Source organism: Parasteatoda tepidariorum, chromosome 2 (assembly GCF_043381705.1).
Source record: "Parasteatoda tepidariorum isolate YZ-2023 chromosome 2, CAS_Ptep_4.0, whole genome shotgun sequence".
NCBI classification, from domain to species: Eukaryota; Metazoa; Arthropoda; class Arachnida; order Araneae; family Theridiidae; genus Parasteatoda; species Parasteatoda tepidariorum.
In genome coordinates this window covers 36,839,347-36,858,662 of record NC_092205.1, presented here as the reverse complement: position 1 = coordinate 36,858,662, position 19,316 = coordinate 36,839,347, and the positions used below count along the sequence as shown (strand labels likewise).

The 19,316-nt window shown below is 30.2% G+C and overlaps 1 protein-coding gene across 1 annotated transcript in view; it reads left to right on the top strand.

Moving 5' to 3' along the window:
- Positions 1-264: 264 nt before the first annotated feature.
- The window catches only part of LOC107442483 (diuretic hormone receptor), a 148,675-nt gene continuing 129,623 nt past the window's right edge, over positions 265-19,316 (top strand). The window contains exon 1 of the mRNA XM_071177458.1: positions 265-401. The gene's annotated coding sequence lies outside the window, so the exon portion shown is untranslated. The remainder of the gene's footprint in view (positions 402-19,316) is intronic.

The window sequence follows — 19,316 nt, the reverse complement described above, 5'->3', positions numbered from 1 at the left end:
AAAACACTTCCGTTGTTTTTGCAACAGATTGATTTCGCAGGCGTTTATTAAATCCATCCCGATCCAATTCCGATTGATAAAAAGAAATCGTGAAAAGAACTTCTGCTTTTGACAAGTTTTCATCCAAATATTTTCTTATGTCAGGAAATAAAATTATCCCTGCTTTTTGGAAAGAAAACAAGTTTTTAAGAGGGGCAATCAGACCTGTAGGTGGAGCTCTGAGCAGGCAGAAAGGAGCGTGCGATCTCATACCCCTCTGTACACGGGGTAAGCTTTTACTCCGATTCCCGCTATCTCACAGCTAGCTGATTTTCTTTGCTAAACTATTCTACGAGGGAAGAAAAGTTTGCGATTGACCGAACAGCGCTTACGTTCACCTGTTAATTTATCGAAGAAGAAAGGTACGTTTCCCTAAATTTAAATTTATTACTTAAAAAAGGCTATTATTTATTGTGTAGTTTATTGTTTAAGATAAGTTTTATTATTTGCAAACAATTTCCAATTATCATTAAAAAAAATGTGCCACATTGGAGAAAAATTAATTATTATTTATATGTAAAAAAACGGTTTATTATTTGTGTTTTTATATAAAAAAATTAATGTTTACTTCTACATATTTAGGATTTAAAAAATTATCAGTATCATTAATATACTGGTTTTTGTTTTAAATTACAAGAAAATAAACATTTAAAAGTTCCAATATTGAAAAAAAATTATATTTTTGGTAACTATATTGCATTAATCAATAAATGAGTTTCAATTGTTTTAAATTTATACAAAATAACTATATAGATGTATTTTTTATATCTCCTTACGTATTTATTACCTGTTACAATCATGAATCCTCTATAATAAATTTTTTCTGTGAAAAAAATTTTTTACGACATTTCATTAAATTAAATCGAATTGCTTATTATAGAATAGCAGTTTTTAAATTAATTATGACTATTATGAGGAATTGACACTGATCCTTGCCTTATCATAAACTAATAATACTGCAAATATATTAAAAAAAACTAACAAGTATAAATTTTAAAACGTAACTATTCTAGTATTAAAAAGAAAACTTTTCACGAAAGCTTTAACTTTACTTAAAATTTACTTAACAAACTTGTTATATTTTTTTAAATAAACTACGTCTTAAATAATGATAGGATTTTTAACGTAACACTTTAATCGAAAACTTTCTCTTTCTTTCCATATTACATTTGGTAAAACTTCCTCTATGTGTTTATCGATGATGTTTGAAAAAATGTTTGTCTATCAAATTTATTTTTTATAAAAGTTTTACGTTTTAATGTAACGTACGTTTTAGTAGGCATTGCATAACATATGTTTTTCTTCATGATTTTGTCTCTTTTCTTATTATTATTATTCTTTTACCTTTTTCCTAACTTTCTGTTCCACAAAAATTTAAAAAAAAAGAAAAGTTTTATGTAGTTTAATATACAATAAATTTTGTTCCCTATTTTATTGCCTTTTCATTGCAACCTAATGTTGCAGGCTGAAACTTCCTATAGTTCCGAGTTATGCATATCATTATTTTAATAAAATATAAATTCTTTAATAATTTTTAAAAAATAGTTTTGAAAAACATTTGGCATTTAAAAAAAATTAAATTATTGAACATCTATTCATAATACTGTATTTTTATTAGTACTTGTTTTATTTTTAATTAGTTGTCGATATTTTGTCGATGTGTAAAATTACACTGTAAATTTTACGTAAGATGCACTGAAAGTGTCGATTATTTATACCGTAATTAAATCCGAAATTTTTTACAGTGTACTAAATTGTGAAACCTACTGTATTTATTTTTAAATGACTTTATAACATACAAATACAATGAAGACATATCAATTACACGTATTTGCTCGTATATTTCATGTATTTTTACATATTATTAAGTTGTTACATTCAAGAATTGGATTTATTTAAATGGAAGTTCCCCAAACCTTTTACACCGAATATGCTTAAACTGATTAAATTAATATTGAGGTTGCCGATTTTAATCATGAAAACCATTTTTCCATACTTTTATGGACTTGGAGTATGGCGTTTATAAGGCACTTGATTAATATAACTTGCTGAGAGCTCTACAGAATAATTAATTTCTCAAAGAAATCTTTTAGGAGCGGGGGAAACTATGTAAGCAAACTACTTTTTTTAGAGTAAAAATTGGTTGCCCTATTTTTGGCCTATAACATCAATAAAGTTCGATATAATTTAAACATTTTCGCTCAAATAATTTTTCTAAGGGAAGTCAGAAGGGCATATATCAGCAATGATGAAACTGATTTTTTTCGATGTACCTTTTCTAAGAAACTACTTATGATATAGCTTTGAAATGTTTTGGGGATATTTGAGAATATGTCAGTTGTATGCTGTGATGCAATGTTTTAGATTTATTAAGAGTACTTTTTGAGTACTGAAAGAGGTTTTATGAAATTTTAATTACCAAATAAAACTATATAAAATTAAAAAATGCATTTTATTTAACGAGCGGTTTATTTCTTTTTGATGCAACAAACTGATTTTAATATTAATTAATTAATGTGTCTCATAAATAAGGTTCGACTAATTTATGATAGTAAAGAAAGATAACAAACTGTAAGCGACAAATATAAAGAGCGAATCTAAAAGCGGAAATATCCGATGGGGAAACATAAACAAACCACGTAAAATTAATCGCAATTACTTAAGTGGATAAGCAATTTAAGGAAGAAATATCCTGAATGAAATACATTTTGAGCCGTAATCTTATAATTTTCTTTGTTATTTATGGACTACAGTGCACAAAATAAAAGAAGAAAAAGAAAAACAGAACACTTTAACTTTTATGCAATGATTCACGGACTAAACTGCAATCTTGATAATTTCAGAAATTGAGCGTAAATATGCGAATTAATTTGTGCAGATAATATTTTAAGCTACGATATCAGACAAAAAAGAGCATATTTTCTTTTAATATACACTGTAAACTATTCCAGTTCAAATTATAGTAAAGTACATACTGAGTTCAGCATTCATAAAATCCAATTTTACCGTAAACTTTTAGGCCATAATTCTTACAATATTATTTATTTAATTAAAGTTATTCAATCATTTTGCAATAAATATCACAGTAAGAATTACGGTATATCAGGCTTTTATTTACAGTATGGATATTGCGGCAAAAAATACCGGTACTCTGAGTCTGTTTCTTTTAATCGCAAGTTAATCCGGAATTTTTTGCAGTGTACGTTCTTTCTTTGACGTATATCGACGCATTTGGAGGATAAACGCAATCTAAAAGAAACGGCTATGATAGTGCAGTTGGAAAAGCAGACAAAATTTTGTACCCCAGAATGTAAAATTTTTGCATTAATTGACATATTTTAGAGAAGCGAAAGATTTTTGTACACAAATTATAGAACACATTTATTTAAAGTTTATTAATTTTAAGAATGGTCGAAAAAGTTTTGAATTGGAAATTATGCGAATTTTCATCTCATTTTGAACTAAGCAATTTTAAATGACAAAAAAGAAAATTTAAGTGAAATTAAACTATTAATTTCTAAGTAATGAGATTTAAATAAGTCGTATTGCTAAACGTGAATTACTCAGACACTAGTAGATTGAATCTGTTTAAATTTTGTTATTCAAAATTTTATAGATTAAAATGTGTGTTAAAACTCAAGTTCTCTGAAAATCAGAAACTTCTTGACCATACTTAAATTAATAACAAAAAACCTTAAAAAATATATTTACATAGCCTTATCTGAGGATAAAAAGTTTCGTTATTGTACGCTTAAATATTTTGATTTACATAAATAGGTTAAAGGAGAAACACACGGAAATAAAATTTATATAAAAAGCCCGAAACAATTATTTAGATGTAAAGAAATCCTCTGCAATTTTCCTTTTTTTTAAAAAAGAAACTAATAAACACTATATTTTTTGTAAAAAGTTTGTTAAGGTCAACAGTACCGAGCCACAGGACAATGGTCCCTCTCCCTGCCACCCGCCTTGAGTACGGTGTTGACTACATAACATATCTATTACAAGCGTAATTTTTTTTACATTGTCGTATGAAATAGTAATGTTTGCGACTTACATACTGAAATTCTAGTATTGATCATCTTCCTATGGGTTTAACATATGTACTCGTACATGTGTATGAGCCATGGTGACTCAGGGGATAGAGCACTCGCTTTCCAATAACGTGACCCTGGTTCAAATCCCAGCAATGGCTGGTTGATGCAAATTCCGCACCCGGCTCACACTGACCAAAATGCTGACGTAAAATATCCTCAGTGGTAGACGGATCATAGGTTAGTCTCTACCGTCAGGTTAAACGTGGGAGGTGTTCGTGGTTTTAATCTATATATAACACAAATGTGGGTTAACTCTATCAAAAAGTACTCCACAAAGGCAAATTTATCTAACATACCTTAGCTAGCAGTTCTGGAGTGGATCTTCTGTAGTGTAGTCTTCTGGAGTGGATTCAAAATTTCTAGGAGTTCAACATTGTTAGTTGTAAACACAAAATTGGTTCATCTGTTCAACGACAGTTACAAAATTATATAATAAGAGGGTGTATAATTGGCTGTAACAGCTACACGACTCTCACATAGGTGTTTCATACTGTTTACCAGGGTTCTTATTAATCCCTGGGGCAACCATACCCACTCTTACACCATGGCACCCTTAAGTTCATTGACGGTCAATAGAGATGGTCTTTGAGATACAACTGAGAGTTCAACTGCGTCCCATACGTGTTCGATGGGATTAAGATAATAGGAAATTCTCCCATAGGAGATATTCTTCGGCCAACTCAGCCCTGTATGGGCTGTGGTTATCGTCCATGAAGAGGAAATTTGATCCATGTACTTCGTGAAGATTCTCGTATAGAGTGAAGGATCTCGTCAATGTACCGCTGACCTATCAGAGTACCTCTATCGAGCTCGTGAATTTCGGTATGTCCGTCTGCCATGATGCCTGCCCATACTATCAAACGATCTTGATTATAGTGGTCTTTCTCAACAATGTTAGCTGGCCTATTTCGACTCCTGAAATCTCTCCAGGTGAGAAGGCGTCTCAAGTCACACTCCAGACTAAATTGGGACTCATCACGGAGGAAAATCCGCATCCAATCAACCTCTGTCCTAGACGGGTGTTCTTGGAACCATGCTAGATGGGGGGGTTTTTGTCCACAGTCAAAGGGATGCAGACTACACAGATCCTGGCATGCAGGCCACGTGCATTAAGTCTCTCGGTGACTCTTATCCGCGAAATGGATATTTCTGTTTCAGTATGCAGGTTGTGATACAGTTGTGTCGTTGTTCCGAACCTATCTGTTTTGGCAATAGAAGTGTAAAATAATGGTCTTGAGACGGCGTTGTTACACTTTCGTGGCATTGAACAGGTGGCAGACCACTGTTCCTATCTCTGCGAACTGTTTCCACAGAATGGACTACACATTTCTCGAAACTCCGATGTCCCTACTACATATAGCTTGTGATTGGCCCGCCTCGAGAGTTCCAAATTTCCGCCATTTTGTGGTATACGTGGCAGCTCTAAAGACTAATGCTCGTACGTCCGACTCTTTTAGTGATGGGTAAGAAAAGAAATTCAAAAAGCAAGGATCAAACTAGGCTTCGATGCTTAAATGTCCTTACACTACCAGTTTCGGCGAATAAATAAATGAAGTACCTCAACAAGAACACGATCATGATGTCACAGGCCACTATGTGGCAGAGGTGTACGGGAAGAGCTTAGCTTTCATCTGATCTATTAGCATCACTTATCACGCCATACATCGCGTCATTTATGTTGTTCTTTTTTTAAAAAGAAAAAAACTACCGTTCGTTCCTTTAATTGTTTTCATCAGTGTAAATTAATTTTGAATATATTTGAAGCAAACATGAAAAATAATTGTTTTGCAAAAGCAAAATGGCAAAATAAAAACATTCTTATTTATTGATTGCAGAAAAATAAAAATAAAAAGTACTTTGATTTTAAGCGATGAAAGCTGACTATAGCTTCAAATAATAACAAGCTGATACTAACACTCAATTCGTCAACTACAGCGTACTGTTTTAAACATCACCATGGAAATATTTGATTGCTATAATATTTCTATAAAAGATTTATTTGTGATTTTAACATAGTGAAAGTTGTAAACTATTGTAAAACATTTGGAAACAGCTTTATTCCGAAAGCATAAATCATATATTTTTTAAATTTTGTAAATAAATATTAAATATCGTTTGGACGATAATAAGAGACACCTTTAAAAATATTATTTATTTATTTAAAAAGTAAAAAAAATGATCAATACTAAAAAATATAAAATTTAATTAATCCCCGCAAAAATGTATCGTTAAACTACAAAATATGTTGGATATTAAAAAAACATATTCGTTAACTTGTTCAAGAATGGGTTGATTAGAAAGAGATGTCAAAATAAAACAATTTTTTACAATTAGTACCCTCTTGGGAAGCCTCTAGCTAGAATGCAGGTCACGATACGCTCTCGTATTGAAGCATACGAGTCCTTTATGGTGTTTTGCGGCATATCGTTCCACTGTAGCTGTGAAAACACAGCTAAATCGACTAAACTCGAAGACTGTCCAACTTTCCGTCTCAAGTGGTCCCAGATCTGCTCCTTCGGTGACAAATCTGGGAATCGACCATTTCAGGCAAGAAGGGTAATGTGGTGAAGGTTTGTGACAACCTTGCTGTGTGTGGCCGAGTATTGCTTGTTGAAAATTGGCCCTCTGAAAGCTATGTCATGAAATACAACAGATGTGGCAAAATTATGTCGCAAACATACCGCTGAGCTGTCATGACACTGGGGATAAATATTAGGAGTGATCATGAGTCGTATACGATGGCACCCCATACCATCACGCCAAGCATAGAAGTGGTGTGCTGCTGTACATTGTCGGCAGGTTTGAGGCATTAAGGCGGGTTGCAAAGCGAACCGGAAGGAACAGTAAAATATTGGAGAGCTACTGATAACTAAGCAAGGGGGAGGGGCGCAATATCCTAACTGTCTCGAGTTCGCTTCTTTGATAATGTAATAACATGATACAAGACTATTACTTGTACATTTAGGATGACCAATGCGATAATACTTGTCATTGGAATGATGCAAAGCTAAATTACATAATTCTAAAATGCTTTAAAAAATATAAACCAATTAAAAAAACAATAGTTTAAATAATATTTTTTATTTCAGTAATAATTTCAACCTTAACACCAGCTGCTGGGGTTTGCAGTTAGTTGTCTATTATTATATATATTTATTACTGTCCATTTATTTTATTTCAAATACGTTATTTGTATTTTTTTTAAGATAGTTGTTGTTTTAAATAACTATGTCCTGTATTAGAAGCTTTTCAAAATTAGAACTAGATAATACCCATATACATAAATAAAAATCGAAAAATATTAAGTTATCCAACTGTAATACTATGTTCACGGTATAATGAATGCAAACTGTCAATTCACGCTTTTTGTTGTTAATTTTGAGCGTAAATATGACTTTAGAAGATTCATGTTCGGCATCAAATCGGATCTGACTTTCTTTTTCTGACTAGTTTATTCGTAATTATATAACCAATCGCTACTTGATCAAACTGAGTATTTATGCAATAATTATAAAGCTATAGGGTGTCCTAAATTACACAGACAACTGTGATGTGCCCTAACGCATCAGTTTCGGTTTTCCTAAACGTATAAAGTTAAAAATGCGATGNCATCTATGGTTGGTCGATTTGAATTCTACCATAAACTATTACGGTTTCATTATTAAGCACGTAGTAATTCGATCGTTATAGATCGATAGATCGTTATAGTTAACAAAGGTAAATTGTTTTCGCTCTATATAAGTAATAGAATTTACCGAACTGTAAACCTGGTGTGAACCATGAAAGTTGAAACGCTGAAAAAATGTTTTCAACATATCAAATGGCAAACATTCTATGGCAGGATTACTACATCACTGCGTAATCCGAGGTAAATTCGTCACATTTTATTTACATTTTTATATTTTGAAACGTTTTTCCAGCATTCGAAATTACATGGTTTATTCCAGTTTAACCCGAAAACTTTTTTTGCAATACTAAATATTTCAATTTACCAAAGAAGATATGTTGTTGTAGTTCATTTACGTCGCACTAGAGCTGCACAATGGGCTATTGGCGACGGTCTGGGAAATATCCTTGACGATGATCCGAAAACATGCTATCACAATTCTGATTCTTTGCATAGGGCATGGCTCCCCCGCTTTAATATTCCGGCGACCTGTACGTAAAGTCGAGCACCGACGAAAAATAGAGGTAACAAGCGTTTACTAAATATTATATTGCTTTATTGAAATTATAGACGTTTGCAGGCCTGTGTGTTCAATTTAGGCTTATAAAGTAGAAGGAAAAGTCGAAAGAGAAGGACAGATAAAAGTAGAAGGACAGATAGAACAATTCAGGGAAGGACATCATGCAGAATACATCCAGGGTTGAAGAGAATTTCGAACCCGCCACCTCCATGCTTCTAAATATTATAGAGATTACAAGTGGGCTGCGCCCCCTGCTCGCTAACGCTCGCCAACCCCCGAAAATTGCTACGCAATCTTATATGGTTTGCTTCGCAAATCAAGCTCGCTTCGCCCTCTACTAACTTAGGTACATTGCAAATGCACAAAATTCTAAGAATTCAAAATAATAATTCAAATCCATATAAAAACTTTTTTTTAAAAAAAAATTACATCTTTTTAGTAAATACTAAGTCATTAAAATAAATTTGAATTCAAATAAATGACATGCAATTCGTTAAACCTATTAGAAATGTGCTATAGTATAATTCGTGATATAAATCAAAAATCGTCAAATAAATTCGTAATATATAAATTCGTGAAAAAAAGCGCTTTCGACAAAATACTAAAATAGAGATCTATCGACAAAGACTACTCACTTCTGCCTAGCTTAATAGTATGAGATTGCCGCAGCTGATGCTCTCTGGTTATTTCAGTTTCCGTTTTTGAAAGCGCTATATGTCGAGCCACCTCAACTAGATTTGGTATGTAACATTTTCAGCGGCAATCATTGGTCGATTCGCCGTGCAAGAGAAATAGTAACATAAACAAAACAAAGCAAACGTTGCTACCGGTGGAAAAGAAATACAGCCAAAATTTGGGAGCCACGTAAGAGAATTATATATATAAGATTAAACTGAACCTTTTCAGCAGCATCTTAAATTAAATATTTTAAATTTAGATGATTTCTTACAGTAAAATTACCAAATTTTACCATATTTAATACCAAGCAGCATGACGAGGAAAAAATATTTTATATGTAATTTTATAAAAACTCAATACCAAAGCACTGAGGTAAAAATTATCTTATCCTTTTGGGTTCTTATAAAGCTAGAAAACGCTTTAATTTTTAACATATTCTGTTACTTTCATACATAAATTCTTTTTGCAGTGGAGTATGAAGATTCATGCGTATTATACTGGGTGTATTTACAAAACAATTGGAGTTTAAATCTGCTTTTGAATTACTGAAGCATAATTAATATTTTCTGCACAAATTGCATTTCAAAACCTTAATATAAAAAGGAAAAAATCAAAATTATTTGTAAGAATGTAGTGAAAACATTTCCCATTTTAATGTTGAAAAAATGGATTCATTTGGAATTCTGGGAATCAATTAAATTCTTGGAAAATAACTAATTTTGCTATAAATAAAAAATATTTTATGCGTATTTGCTTAGCTAAAAAAAGTTACGAAATTTAATTTTAAATGAGGTCCAAAAAATAACTATGAAAATATCTAGCATGAAAATATCTAATTTAAAAAAACACACTGTTAACATTTTAATCTGTAAAAATTATTAATTATTCTCGCTATAAAACATGCGTGAATGACAACTACATAACTTTCTTCAATTCATCTAGCTCATCTAAAATTTAAGTTTTTATTATTAGAAAAAATATGATCACGCGAAACCATAATTAGGTATTCATTAATTTAGAAATATTTTTGCTTGAAAACATCTAATTATTCTCAGTAAAATCTCAGGATTTGCTTACTTTTTTAAACAAAAATATCTCATATTTATTGAAAGAGCATTTTATTTGTTTTTTAATAAATGTTTCAATTAAAATATGTTTTCGTTAGATTTTTGCAATAGTTATTGCTGTTTTATTGCAAAATTTAGTGATGGAACAAAACATTTAATTAAAATAATGACATGATTATGAGAAATAATACACTGTCTGGAAAATTATTATTTTTCTTATTTGTGATATCTGATTTCGAAGCTTAATGCATTTTATTGAAATGTTTTCATAGAAGATTTAATGCTTAGAAATTAAATCGAACAATGTAGTAGGTTTGTTAAATTAAGCTAATACTTTAAATATAATTATTTCTTTTGAAAAATAATGACTTTTTTATAACACTTAAATAAAGTGAATTAAATTCATTTCTGCTTTAGTATAGTATGTAAGTTTTTGTTACGATATATTCTTGTACCCAAATTAAGAACAATATTCTTATGTACAGTGCGCAAAATATGAATCGGTTCATCCGGAATAACTTTTGATCTAATGTTTGAATCTTCATGTTCTAGGACTCAATATTAAGCTTGAGGGGGTGATCTGAAATATGTTAATTAATTGGATCAAACGATAAAAATTTGGTTTTTAAATGTTGGAAAAAATGCTATGCATATTTCAGCAAGACAACGGTTCAAAAAATTTTGAGTAGCAGATTATATTTTTTTACATCCTTTTGAAGAATGCAACTTGACTTTACATGAAAAAATCAGTCGAATTCTGAGAAATCGAATTTAAAAATACGACTGTTTCAAAATTTATAAGTATTTAAATGGTAATTTTTAATCTACTATTATTCATACCTATAAGATTTACTAATATTTACAGCTTATAAATAACTTCCTTTATATAACAATAACGAGAAGTAACTTTATAAAATGCAAAGCTATTATCTTCGTTTCGTTTTCAACACTAAATATCTGAATAAAAACAATTGTTTGAATGATCATTGAGTTTTAAAATATCTCTAGTATAATAACTTTTCAATAAAAACTACACGTTTTCTCCTTTCTATAATAACTATTGCAGTTCTGATTACTTTGTTTTATCTTTTAGAAACAGTTCAGATAGTGAATGCTATATTTGAAACTTGTTGCTTATAAATAATTTTTAAAAAAAAAATTTTTTTAAAGAAAAGTCCCTTTTTTTCAATGTTTTCAAAGGAAATTTTTCACTGACGTTTTAATTAATTATCGAAAAATAATCCTTTAAGGACGCGTTTTTAATTATTTTTGTTATAATATTAATTTTAACAGGCGCATAATTTTAACGAAATGAAACTGAATTTGAGTTTTTGCAGTGTAAAATAAAATCTTTCTGAATATTTTTTTTGAGAATGAAAAGACTTCCAATTGATATCCAATCCAACTGAAATTTCAGTTTCACCTCCAATTTAAATTCATATTTTCATTAAAATTCATATTTTTGCTTGCTATTACCAAAAAGGCAATTTTCTCCAATTTTTTTGCTACTATGGATGTTGGGGTCCCTGAGATCAGCAAAATCAAAGAAGAAATAAAATAATAAAAGAATAGATGTGGAAATATATGAAATGAAAAATATTCAACAGAATTTTTTTTTCAATTATTAAAAACTAATTTATTTTATTCATGAAATATATATGTAAATCCTATCTTCACATCCTGTATACCGTATAATGCAGCATCGAGAATGCAAATGTAAACATCTAGCGTCAAATAATATAATAATAAATTAATATTCTTAGTTAAGATAGTTCATTCAATTTCAAAAAATTCAATTCATTTATTGTTGCAGTAAATTCTGTATTTTTCAAACTATTATCGCTATCTTATCGTAGTTAAACATTTGGTTTTTAATCGTTCTCAAAATATTATTCTCTGAAGACAGAAAACATCTAAAAATATTTGCCTATTCATCTTGCTTTTTCCCAATTTTTAGTTATACTTAGCTGCAGACATCGAAAAAAACTATAAATATTTAGCATAAAAAACACTTAAAAAAACTTATTGAAGCAAAGCAACCCCATTACAACCGAAACAAAGAATCAATACTTCATAATCCATTTTAGTAATAACTGAAATATCTGTGGTTAAAAGCAAGTAAATAGCTCAAATAAGGCATTTCTCAAAGAAGTTGAATTTTGCTTATTATGGTTCAACTAAGAGGCAAAATTTAAATATTTAATAATAGGACTTCGCGAAAAAAATAACTTTATATTAACTCGGCCTCTAAACATCGTTTTAAAATTAAACTCTTCATAAGCCATATATTCAGTCGGAATTACGTATAAGCTGGATATGTTGCAACTGAGGGCCCCGAGAACAAACAAACTGAGAACAGACCAATGCATTCTCATTTCTTTTCTTTTTTCCTTCTTTGAAGAGGCTCCCTGATACCCAATTTTTTTTCTTTTTTACATTTTCATACAATATTTAATGGAAGTGTTTGCAAAAATAAAGCAATTATAACTCTACATTTTTAACCAAAAGAGCTCCCTTCACTGATGAAAATACTCCCGCTTTTATACTTATAACCCGCAGAATTCTCAAATAGCCGTCTCATTTTACACAATGAAAAAATGTTTTTTGTTTCTTTAAACTGCCCTCTCATAAGAGCACCCTCTCATAAGAGCTGGGATCATAGATAACTATGATCCCAGGATCTTTTGTCCTTACTTCGGAAATATGGAATAGTCACAAAGAACTTTATTTTTGTCTGACAGAGAACTTTTTGTCAGAGAATTTCTAGGGCTGTAAATAGAGGAAGAGTCTTGTTAGTAGTTTTTTGGATCACCTTGTTTTTATACTCTCCCTGTTAAAGCTCGTCTGATTCAATACAAACTTTTCTCAGTTAAATATTTTAGAATTTTGTTTTAAAAAAATTCATTGTAAAAGCTTTTTTTTTTCGTTTGATTATCTCAATTGGTTTTATTATGTTCGGTGCTACCGGCGGGCGGAATTCGTATCGACCAGCCATCGTTGGGATTCGAACTCGGTTCTCTATATTGGAAGATGAACGCTCTATCCCCTAAGCCACCTCGACTCATGTTTTAATAGTTAGTGTGGAAGTAGTAGAACAAAAAATAACGCACGGAGAAAAAAAAATTAGTAGAATTACGGTACTATATGGTAACAACATTTCTGGCGAAACAAACCGTAATTCTGGTAGTAAAACCAAAGTATATGGCATTTAATCCATTCAATTATACTGTTGTATCGTAACAGTTTACCAAAAGTTCTGGTTTTAAAAATTATAGTTCCTCACATTTAGTAAAAAATACAAAACTAGAAAATAAATTTAACTCAATAAATGGTTTTATATATTATTTTAATAAAATTACCAAATTTTACTTTTTGTTAATTTTACGAAAAAACATTACCAAAGCGCTTCGGTAAAAATTTCCATTATTTGTGATATTTATCCATCATTATAATAATTTGTCAAGCATTTATGACATGAAAACTTTTATGTTTAATTTTTTTATCATTAATTTTTTTCTTCATTTTTTTTAAACTCCCTGTCAATTACTTTTTTCAGCATTACATTTACAAGTATTCGGTAATTTCCAGCAGAAACCCGAATTTTTGTATTAATTTAAAGGTAACGCAAACTTGGATGCTCAAATTTCACGAAACTTTCTTCTTTTACTGGTATACTAGACTATTTAGTAATATATGCTCCGAGCGAACCTTTCGTCAAAGTGAAAAAATAACAATCGTCACTTTTTCGAGGAAACGAATTTCACTAAAAGCAAAGAAATATTCGCATTTCGTCGTTCTAGTTTCGTCAAATTAAGAATTACTTTTATGTAGTGAAATTACTTTCAGGTGGTGTGGGGGCGCTGAAGTTTCAAGTTGAGCAAAAATTTTCATATTATATTTGAGAGTTCATGTTGCAGCACAAGTCACATGATTTCGGGATGAAGCAATTCTCATATACAGCTTAAAGATTGCTGAATCGTCAAAAGTGCGAGTTTTAAACTTCACGGGGGTAATAAATTATATTTCAGTAATTATAAATAAATCTAAAAGTAATGAAATAATTTATTCAAACGTTTTATTTCGGGATGCATTTTTCTCATAAACAATTAAAATATGTGAAATAATCTCCTATATTCATACTCTCAACATTATTTAAACAGCCTCTCTTATTCTACAGAATTTAAACAAACAAATTTATATTGCTTTCATTTCATTTTTAAAAAATGAATTTCTCCACAACAATTAGCATATTAACAGATTTTTAAAATCTAATATACGCTAGGTAAATTTCGTTAAAAATTTTAAACGCTTTGCTCAGAAAAAAACCAAGAGTTCGTAAAATAGTTTGTCATAATAATGACGAACAATTCTGAAACTCATGACACATTTATGTTCGAAAAGAGTATATAAAAAAAGAAATTCGTCGCTTGATTGGACACTAACCGTATTTCCATCTTTTTTATTTTTACCTTTTTAAGGTCACATAATATTCTTAACTTGACATTTGGTACGGAAGTCTTAAATTACGTAATTACTGTCAGACTTAATCAACTGTGAACGTGAAAACGGTTTCTTTCTAATTGAAGTTACGATAATATGTTAAAGTCGATTATGCCTTAAATTAATGATTCCCTAGTTTCATTATTTTTTGTCTAAAAGTCTTCTTAATTTTAAACATTCGAATTTTTAAATAGCATCTTAATTTTTATTTGCATAGATAGCATTGTTAGCTAAATCAATAAAAGAATCTTTTACATATCAAAGAATATTGTATCATTTGTTAAAATATTCCTTGATTGATAAAATATATTTGTATTTTACTTAATCTTATCATTTGTAAAAATATAAATAATTAATAATAGTTAAACTTTACATATTCAAAAGTTGAGCTATTTTACCTTCTAAATATTAAATGAAGTTTAACTAAATAAACGTAGTATGCAATTAGTTAAAAAAACATAAAACAAATTCTTTCACACTCATATGGCAATAGAATTTTTAAAAAAATTTTAATTATTGAATGTTTATCTTAATGAATTATTTCTATTTAGTATTTGGGTCAGATAATTTACAAAAATATTTCTTTAGTAGTAATTAATAATAAAATATAACATTGATAATAGCAAGAATTTGCGTACGCAAAATATTTAAAAAAAAATGCCTTAGGTTTCTGTTGAAACCGTTTTAGTCATAGTGAGAAAAAAAATTAAATGCATTTGTAAAAGAACCTTCAAAAGAAGATATTTAAAGCGAAAAAAATATCTTCTAATTCTGTTGTAAATGTTTTATTCCCATTAAGCAAAAAATTAAAGTGCGTAGGTAAAAGAATTTGTTTAAAGAAAGTATTTAAAAAGAAAAAAATACCTTCCAATTCTAATGAAAATGTTTAAGTCATAGTGAGTGAAGAATTCAAATGTATATGTACAAGAATTTGTGTAAAGAGTTTGTGAAAATTTAAAACTATTTGAAAAGAAGAAGAAAAAATTCTAGCTACATCAATTAAAAACGTTATGCAACGTTTTTAATTGATGAAGCAAGATTACGAACGTTATAATTTTAAGGAAATATATAATCATAATGTTTAAGTAGAATTTTAATTATAACAAAAATTAAGATGACTATTATTGAATTTATATTACATAATCAGTATTTAAGCAATTATGAACCTGTTATTTTTGAAAACACGCTTACAATCAATGGACTTTTCCATAGTATTAACATATAATTTGAATGAAAAATAGCATGCTCTCATTTAACACATGGCAAAGAAAAAAAAAGATTAAGGTACATTAGAAGCATGTTCAACTCACCTAGTAAATTTAATTCGTGAATACATTCATGAATTTAAAATTTTGTTTAATCTTTTCAAATTACTACTGGTGGAAATGGCTAGCTAAGTACTAAATTTTAAAATATGATTTATTATCTATAAATTTAATTTTATTCCCGACATTGATGATCCTACCTAATTCTGAATTTACAACTATCAATGTTCAACTCCGTAGCATTAAAGCTTTGAACGCCATCCAAAACACAAGGGAACGCCTAGATCAAGCATTGGGAAAAACTAGCCTTCGTGGAAGACTTCTTGAAGGAATTAATCCGCATTTACGTTACATGAATTTGAAAAGCCCCTTTAACCGCCCACAGTTGACCCAATGGCAAGGGGATTCAAACCCATGACCCATCTACCACTTAAGGATGTTTTACGTCACTGCGGCTGAAGCGAGTTGGAAGCAGAATTCGCATTAACCAGCCACAGTTAGGGTTCGAATCTAAGACCTCTCATTGAGAGGCGAAAGCTCTATCCCTGAGCCACAGCGCCGCATTGTCTATATATTATTAAAACTGGAGAAAATTCATAAAATCACATGAATTTTTTAAAAAAAATTGTGAAAGCGTGAAAGTCTCAATATAACTATTTTTCGGCGAACCGATCTGAAATTTTATAGATTTAAATATTCTTTCTCAGTTTTCACAAAAATTACTTTTCATATATGTCTATATTATTTTTAATATAATTAGAATTTGGGCATCAGATTAAAAAAAAAAATGCCGACCGGCCTGTGTAGGGGGCACGGAACTGTCCTTGCATCAGAAAGGTCCTGGGTTCGAATCCTGGGCAAGGCATGGATGTTTCTTTCTCTCTCTCTCTCTCTCTCTGTGTTCAATCGGCAGAAGTCGAATTCCTGGCAATAGATGGCGCCACTGAAAAACAGGAACAATCCCCCCCCTCACTACCTAAGCAGGCATACGACAAAAAAACAAAAAAAATTAATGTCTAATCATTCAATAAGTTGAGTTTTCGAAACTGTTGTATTGAACTTATTTAAAAGATAGCAGTTAATTTTTATTGTACATATGTAAAATATTTTCGGCTGGAATATTTAGAAAATTGTATTTAGAAAAAAGTAGCTTTAAAAAGCAAGTACTAAAACATGAGAAATGGGAAAAAAGGGAATAAAAAAAAACTAAATAAAAACGTTGAGATTAGTTATAATTCTAAATATTTTATTCTAGCTGTGCCTAACATTTTCAAAGCACCCATTTTACTCAACATAGGTTAACAAAAGCATTTTCTAAGTTTTGAAGAAGAAAAAAAAATCTGATTCCCACCTTGCGCGAAAAATGACGACATTTTTTACCTAATTTATATTTTAACTCTACATTTCTAAAATATTTTGAATTATCTTTCCATAAAATTGAGTAAAAAAATTTTTATTGAGCCTATGAAAAAAATATAGGTTAATTTTATGACTTTTTATAGTAAAAGTAATTTAAAAAATCACTTACTGAAACAGGAAAAATTTGGTGAAAGTCATAAAAATAAACAGACAAAATTAAAACGTTGACAATTTTAATAGATAAAGGTGAGCTCATTATTTCTTCATTTTTTATGTATTAAGTGATAAAAATGTGGGATAGACGCGTAAAAAAAGCGATAAATAAATATCTTCGACGAAGTTATTTATGAACGGTCCTCCTTTGCCGTCAAAGATAAACTCAAGGAGTGTAATGATGCCCGAAAGCATATAAACAAGTGCCCCACAATCTTTCTCTGAATAGTTTCGCCTCATTGCTCCAGGTTTCTGAAAAACTCAGGAAAAAGCTGGGAGTCATATAGAACATCGAAATCATAACTTTCGTCATTTTCTGCTACGAGATAGTTAGCAATGACAGATCTCAAATTTCGGCATCCTTCTTCGGTGTTAAAGCGTCGTGTTTTTATTTATTATTAGTTTATGTCAGTATTGTAATATATTTTACCCCCGGGCAGATTTGGCTAATTACCATCTTTTGTAATTTTATGCCTTGGTTTGACTATTTTGATAGTTTTTTTTTCACTTTTTACTTCACGCGCAGAAAATAAATTTAAAATATTGCAGCAGCAACTACATAAAACTTCCTAACTCTGGGTATGGGTATGCCATTTTCCATGGGAATTAAAGCATCCTGCAACGAACTAAAGCATCCCTGGTGTATTTTCTGAGGGCAACCAACCACATTTCCTCCTGCACTCTACCACGGTGGCAATTTGGAAGGTGCAATTTAAATCCAAGCACTTAAATTTAAATGATCTTGTATTAAACTCTCATGCTTTTTAATACCATGCGAGAATTATTTTCATTTCTGAAAACACCAATGTTGGTGTGCTTTGAGTCTCATAAACTCAAGAAACGCTAAGTAAATTTAAATGTTAATGAACACATAACATTTTAATGTTAATGAATAACAAAAGTGATGGCGTTAACTTTACACCAAATAGTGTAACAAATAATTGGTTTAGTGAAACACTAGGTCTAAGAGTTATCTAGTTATTTTACTACGCCACTTTAGTGTAATGTTGTTACCACCCTTTTGAATGCTGAGGTATACTAAAACTTTTTACAGTGTACGCGTATCACTGAGAGAATATTAAGACGAATTTGAACTAAACTTTACAAAACCTAAACAGAAAAAAAAATTATAGATGATAAAATTTTTTAATTTCATTTGCTATGGCTTAAGGATAAATATCCTTATTACACAACTGAAAACATTTATACATGTTTTAGAGGTGAACTTTAATTTCAGTAAATATATAGGCTACAACAAACTATCGCCAACTTATATTCAAATGTAATAATCCACAAACGATATATAAAGTGCGCCAACGAGAGTGTTTTCGGAAGCGAAAATATTTTAAGCATGGTGTGAAGGCACGTAGTCTTGGAGTAAACTTTCCAATTTATAAGAACTTAAGAATTATTTACACCCTTTAAATTGCGCATAAATTTTGATTAGGTGTTAAATTGAAGAAAAAGGATGCTTCTTTTTTAAATTTTGAGTGTTTTTCAGCATCATATTTGGAGAGATGATACACCACAGTTTTTACAGTGTGGGAAATGTTGACTGTTTTTGGTAGGCATGATGATTGGTGAATTTCATTTATTTATAAAATATATAATGGCTAGAAGTCATTCTCTTGAACTCTTGTCAAAAAAACTCAAAACAAATTGTACAGATTGATCTTGCGGTTTCGATTGCAGCAAGACGTGCATATGATAAAGATGAACAATAATTGCAATAATAATCTGTAAAGATAATTTATGAATTTCGTGTAAAATCATGTGCCCAGGTGATTGCAAAAAGTCCAATGTTTGTGCTACATGAATATCCCTTACAGTATCATTTGAAAACTCACAGATAAGCTGCAGCAATTGCATATTTCACCACAATCATAAGCTTATTTGCTCGTCATCCTCTTT